Genomic DNA, 7,177 nt, shown 5'->3' on the forward strand with positions numbered 1-7,177 from the left:
GGAGAGCCCACCGCAGAGTCCCTGGGAATAGGGCAGAAGTTGCAACCCGTTGTGGTGGGTTATGTAAGTGCTCCTGCATGGCTACTTTAAACCAGTTTTACTAAAATCCAATCCCATTTCTCCCTGTTCTGCCCACGGAGTAGGTAAACAACAACCTTCCCCCACATAGCCTTCCTGATTCTTGAAACACTCAAATTTCTTTTTTGTTGTTCAAAATAAACATTTTTTTCTGCAAAGAAAAAGACAATTCCATTAGGTGTGTGCAACAAGCCCATCTAACTCCTTTGCTGTGCCATCACATTGTCATTGAGATGAAAATACAGAATATGACTTTCCAGTCACAGTGAGAGGATAAAGGAAAAGATAGTCCCATGTGATCAACCAATTTCTTAGGCATTAATCTATACACTAATCCTGATAATGCCATTCTAAGAAAATGCACTATAATGGAGAAAAAAATTTTTTTACATCATTGCACTAGATGAGAAAAAAATAACTAATAGGCCTCTATCCTTTATGAGTCATATCAGAGTACCGAGCCCCCTCCCCAAATCAAGACACACTGTCACTGAACCACATTATAATCCCTTAAGAAGACTATAAAATGTGTACATCATTCATTCGTTGACATTGAACTTGTGCCAAAACTATTAAGAGCGCATATTAATAGCTATCCCAAACGTGTAGCAATGGCTACATAATAAAATACAAAATGCAATTGGCATTCACTATTAATTTGTCTTTTATAAATGATTAAGTAAAGCATAGGAAGGAAATAAAAGGGCAATAAATACCCTTTTATCACAAACTGAGGGATTTCTCTTACTCTGGGCTTGCACACAACCAGTTTAGAAATATACATAATTGCCTTTGGTCAGCATCATATCACTGCCAGATCACACACTAAACAGATAACCACTATTATTATAAAAGTGACTTCCTTGACCTCATATTTTGGTCTGGCTAGGAATTCCTGTATTTTCCCAGATCGGCTGTTACACGGTGCCAATCTTGTGCTGTGCATGTCAATTTGTAGCAGTATAAGTGACTGGTGCCTTACAGACCTTACTCTAAACACACTTATATGCATACGAATAGCATAAGTTCAAGAAATATGATCATAGTTGTTCTTGCAGTGCTTTTGAAAAGCTGAAGTCTATGTGTGTTTTTCTATTATAGCTAAGGTACAGTGTGTGTTATTTGGCAGCTGAATTTGACATGAAAATATAAAAGGTTTGGGCAACCACATATTTGGAAATAGAAATCTTTCCTGAAAACATGGCTTTGGTTTTTAAACACAGCTAAATTTCTGGAAACTTCAATTTGTTAAAGACAGCCAAGACTTCAATCATATTTAACATATTCCTGGGGTTTACATATAGTGTTTCAAAGTAATAAACAACATCTTGTTTGGAGTAGCACGAAGAAAATGAGGCAAGCACTTCTTTAGAGTAAAAGCTCCACTTTTAAAAATAGTTTGGAGACTCATTCTTATGTTGGTAAAATCACAAAACACTATTCAGCAAACAAAACATGATGAGCTCAATTCAAGTTGGTAAACATTTTTAGCTGGCTTCATTTGTAGCAAGAATTTTAATGTAACCATCACTTCAAGAATGCATCCCTTATAATGGAAACTTGAGGGGCAAAACTTTTTTTTTAGTTGTTAATAAGAACGGTGGTGTCAAATTTGCGCTTGAAAATCAGAAGGGATGTGATGACAACAGTAAATTGATTGTTTGAACAATTTTAAAAATCACATTACAGTGCACTAAAGTGCATCTGCATTTACTCACCAGCACTCTCACTGCAGTGACCAAAAAGCCCGCAGGCCTGATTCAGTAGCAGAAAACAGACTCCATCCACAAGGTAGGGTCTATATAGACCTTACCTCCAGCACATAAAACTTGCAATAAAGCTGTAAACCCTTCATGTGCTTTTGCCTCATTGATCTAAACATAAAGGTGATGGCTAAAAACCCTTAAGTCACTTAGTAAGAATAACAAGCACTTTTCAAAAAGCAAAACATGATGAGTCAAAATAATGCCATTCAAGAAAAGGAAGACATAGGAGCTTTCTCTATACTCTTTATAAGAAATCAGGTCATTTTTCATTTAGCCATGTTTTTTTCTCTATACTCAGTGAGCAGGAACTCAGTGAAAGGAGTATTTGTTAAAAGAACAAGGATTTTAGATCTGAGTTTGCCTGGGACAGTGTTGATTTGAATCTCTTTACCTGGATTAATTATTAATCATGTGTCCTTGCAGTCTCAAAGGTGTCCCGGTTTGGGTGATAATCTATATGGCCACCCCTCTTCTAAGAGAATGGATGGCATCTACTTGACATGACTTCTAGGGCACCAAGCACCTATGCCTCCAGTATCTCCTCTCCCAACACGCTCAGAGTCTGAATTCTCCCAGCTACAATACAAGCTCCTGAGTCCCGAGATTGGGTGTTTATTTAACTGTGTGCAACCAGCACAGTGTCTGGCATATAGAAAATGCTAAATAAATGTTAATTTGGATGAAAGAAGATTCATTCCTTTAGATAAAACATTGACTGCTCAGAGTATCTTCTTTTTTTTAAAAGCACTCTTTTTTAAAAATATACTCTTAATGCTTTCAGAGAGGAAGGGAGAGGGAGAGAGAGATAGAAACATCAATGGTGAGAGAGTATCATTGATCAGCTGCTTCCTGCATGCCCCCTATTGGGGATCGGGCTTGCAACCCGAGCATGTGCCCTGACTGGGAATTGAACCATGACCACCTGGTTCATAGGTCAATCATCAGCCATTGAGCCATACCGGCCAGGCTCAGGGTATCCTCTTTTTAAAATATAAGTATTCCTTGAAGGAGAAGCACATACATCAAATTGATAATGACCTTCAAAATCAAACCACTTCTCACCATCTCTACTGCTACTGCTCTGGTCCCTGCTACTGTCATGTCTTGCTTGGATTAGTCAAAGCCTCCTCACTGGTCTCTCTATTTCCATCATTGCTTCCCTGGGGTATAGTCTCAACACAACAGCAAGTGACCTTGTTAAAACTAAATCAGATGGTGTCACGCCCCATCTAACCCTGAGTCATTGCAATGGCTTACAAGGACCATTGTCATATTTAGCTAATAAAAATGTAAAAGCTCAGTTAAAGGAATAATTTTTAGTACAAGTCGGTTTCATACAATATCGGGGACATCCTTATATTTTTTAAAAAATTATTCATTGTTTATCTGATTAAAACTTCATGGGGCATATATATTTTATCTGACAACTTTACCTACAAGGCTTTACCTGACCAGGCACATGTGTGCTGGTGTGCACGCAAGCACCTGCTCACACATACACCTGAGTCCTACTCCCCTAGTATCCTTTCTTTCATTGGGCATTGACACTGGACCTCAAATATACCAGCCATGCTTCTGCCTTTGGCCTTTGTGCTGATTATGTCCTCTGTCTGGAAAGTTCTTCTCTCAGAGACGGCTACCACTCGCTCCCTCACTCTCTTCAGGACTGTAGGCACCTTCTCAATGAGGCTTCTCCCAGCCACCCTATCGAAAATGTCAATCCCTTCCCACTTCCTATCCCCTTCCCCACTTCAGTTTTTTCCCACATGCTTATCATTACTTGAGATAGTCTACATTTTATGCCTTTATTTTGTATGTCTTCTCAAATGTAAGCTCCTTGAGAAGAGAAATTATGTCTGTTTTGCCCTCTTTTGTATCACTGATGCCTACAGTGGGCTCTGCCACAGATGAGGCTCCATAAGTAATTATCAAAGTAATGAATGATCATTCGTAGCAATAGTAGTCATATTACAATTGCTGTTAATCTAAAGTAGATGTAGTAAGCAAAAGACTTGCATAGGCATTTCTCAAAGGAGATATACAAATGGCCAAAGGCACATAAAAACATACTCAAGATACCTAATATTAGAATAATGCAAATCAAAACCACAGTGAAGTATTACTGCACACTCATTGGGATAGGTACTACCAAAAAGAGAGAAAATAACAAGTGGTGAGAAGGATGTGGAGAAATCGGAACTGTTCGCTGCTGGTGGGAATGTAAATGGTGCAGTCACTATCGAAAACAGTGTGTCAGTTCCTCAAAATATTAAAAATAGAACTACCGTGTGATCCACCAATGCCACTTCTGGGTATTTACCCAAAAGAATTGAAAGCAGGCTCTGGAAGAGATATTTGTACAGCCATGATAATAGCTGTAGTGTTCATAAAAGGCAAATGATGTGGGAGCAACCCACCTGTAAATGAATGAAAGAATGGTAAACAAAATGTGGTGTATACTTACAATGGAATATTATTCAGCCTTGAAAAGGGAAGAAATTCTGACACATGCTACAATGTGAATGAACCTTGAGGACATTAGGTTTTAAATGAAACAGGCCAGTCACAAAAATACAAATACTGTCAGATTCCACTTATGTGAGGTGCCTTGACTAGTCAAATTCACAGAGACGGAAAAAAGAATGGTGGTTCCCAGAGCCAGAGGTAGGGGAGAATGGGAAGTTGTAGTTTGATGAGTATAGAATTTCAGTTTCACAAGAAAAAAGAGTTCCCATAGACTGGTTGCACAACAATGTAAATGTCCTTAACACTACTGAACTCTATCCTTCAGAATGTTTAAGGTGGTAAATTTTGTATTATTTGTATTTTACCACAAGTAAATATTTCTAAATGTTGAAATCAACAAAGTCTGTATCGTCTGAAGATTAGGGTAGGCATGTCACGTCATTTAATCATGAAATCTTGCCTGCAACACAGGCTGTGAGTGATATTATGCCCATGTCACAGATGGGACAGCTGAGCTCCAAAACCTCAGAGCTCAACCGAGATCACACTGCTAGTAAGTGGAGGGTTCGGGAGTGAAATGACTCCAAACCGGTGCTCTGTCCACTAACCTCTGTTTTTCACAGTAACGTAATGCCTTATTACAAATTCCTGTGTCGTTTACAGCACTCAGTCATCATTCCATCACTCCCATACGCGTTTGCCTTCGCTTTACACCCATTTACACAGCACTGACTAGGCACTGTGATACTAAGACAAAGTCCTGGGCTTTCAGAGTTGACAGTCCAGCAGAGAGAAACCAACATTTAACAAAGACACAGGTGCATACCTGGAAATATAATAGATTTACAGCCATCCGTTGGAGCCCAAAGGAAGACAGGAGAAAGTCCTAGTCAAAGAAAGGGTGAAGGCAAGCTCTGCCCTCACAGTTTCATCGAAGACCAGCTCTGGTCCATTCAAAGGAGCCCAAGTGCTCCTGGAACTTCGGCGACGATGACTGTCTTTCCTTCAGTCTTTCACCCTCGCCTCCCCAGCTTGTTCATTAGGAGAACACCCCCATTTTTAGTAGAAGGTGGAAGCCTGGACAAACCTGTGTTAAATGTCTGTTTTTAAAAGAAATTTCTGATCTAAAAGAGGAAAGGATCTATAAGAATCTCCAACCATCCACTCAGAGAAAAATTAGTGAGAAATATTAGGCATTTGACTACATCACTCCTCCTAGAAAAGAGAAGAGTCGGGGTTCTAAAAAACTATTTGTCTGACGTATTAAAAGATTTTAGACTCGGACTCTCAAATTTCTTATAAAAAAGGGAGGAAAAAAACAATCCATGAAACTGTTTTACAGGATTTTGCAGAGAAATGAATTTTTATATGCTTCCTATGCAAGCAGGAAATGATAAGGTGCAGTGATTTTGGTAATAAACCCCAAGATAAGGCTTTAAAAATGGAAAAGGAAATGTCTGTAGAGTAACATCTCACTGTGCCTGGGAGGACTTGGAAAGTACACACACCAAGGAGGGCGAGACCTTGGAGGGACAAGGAAGTCTTTCACTTCTTATTTTATATGATGGACTTTTTTTGGCATTTTTTCAAGTAAAAAACAGAAAACCAACAAGTTAATATTAAATGATTTTATATATGCACATTGAAGTAGAAAAGAAGGAAGTCCATTGTCAATGATTATGTGGATTTACATACAGACACCTTTACCCATTGTGAACAGGAAGTACTATACACAGTGGTTAGAAATGGGGGTTTTTATGTCAGACAGACTTTGGTTTAAATTTAAACCTCCTTCTCACTGGTTGTGAGACAAAAAAATATGATTAATCCGCTCAAAACCTAAGTTCTCATCTGTAAAATGGGGATAATAATACCAATCTCTCAGATTTGTCATCAAAATTTTAGAAGTTAATATGCTTGATGTATACTAAGCCCTGAGTTACATTCAATTATTAGAAGATTACAGTTAACAAGGGCGACTGGGTGACTCTACAATGAGCATTAAATTAGCTGAATACAGACATGAAAGATCAAGAAAAACAAACTGGTCATAGACTGTAAGGAAAGCATGGATTTGATAATAAGGCAGTTTAATTCCTCAGATATTGATTAGAAAAAGAATGATGTTAAATTTGTTTCCTGTTTCTAAAGACACCAGGTGCTTGCTTGCTCTTCTGGTTTCCTAAATAGTCAACAATCTCAAGAGATTGTTCTTGAGACTCAACCAGGTCTGATAAAAAAAAATAGTAGGTGATATTGAAAGCATCTTGTTGAGCAAATGCTCTCAGGACTGAAAAGTCAAGGTACTAATGTTGCTTTTTAAGATAACACAAACTGCTAGCAGGAACACTGGTTGAATGTCTAAAAGGTAAACTGTTTTACAGAAGAATGAGGAGTTATTTTTTAAAGAATCAGAGGAGCTTCAATTAAAATATATCACAGTTAAGTGCTAAGCCAAGGCCAAAAAAAAAATATGATACAAATAGAAGTGTTTAAGCAGAGATTTTAAAAGCAAGCTGTTTGGACAGTTAGTGGAAATCTTTATATGTTTGCATAATAAAATCAGAAAAATAAATAAAAATAACTAGGTTAGGCTGAAAGGAAAATGGCAGGCAATGAGCTTAAAATCTACAAAATATTTCAAAGAATCCTAAATATCATTCTACAAATGTTAAACTTAGCCTCCTCGTTAAAGAATGATTTTTTTTTTAAGTCAGTGTTGGGAATGGAGAGGCCTAGATTTGTCTTGCTGTCTCAGCAAATATTGTCATAGAAACAGTTTTGCTTTCCAACTTTGTAAAAAGAGCATTTGAGCAGTGTACACATACCAGAAGAAATCACTGTGGGCAGAGAAGTAAAGTTGGCAC

Source organism: Myotis brandtii, unplaced genomic scaffold, assembly GCF_000412655.1.
Source record: "Myotis brandtii unplaced genomic scaffold, ASM41265v1 scaffold1577, whole genome shotgun sequence".
NCBI lineage: Eukaryota > Metazoa > Chordata > Mammalia > Chiroptera > Vespertilionidae > Myotis > Myotis brandtii.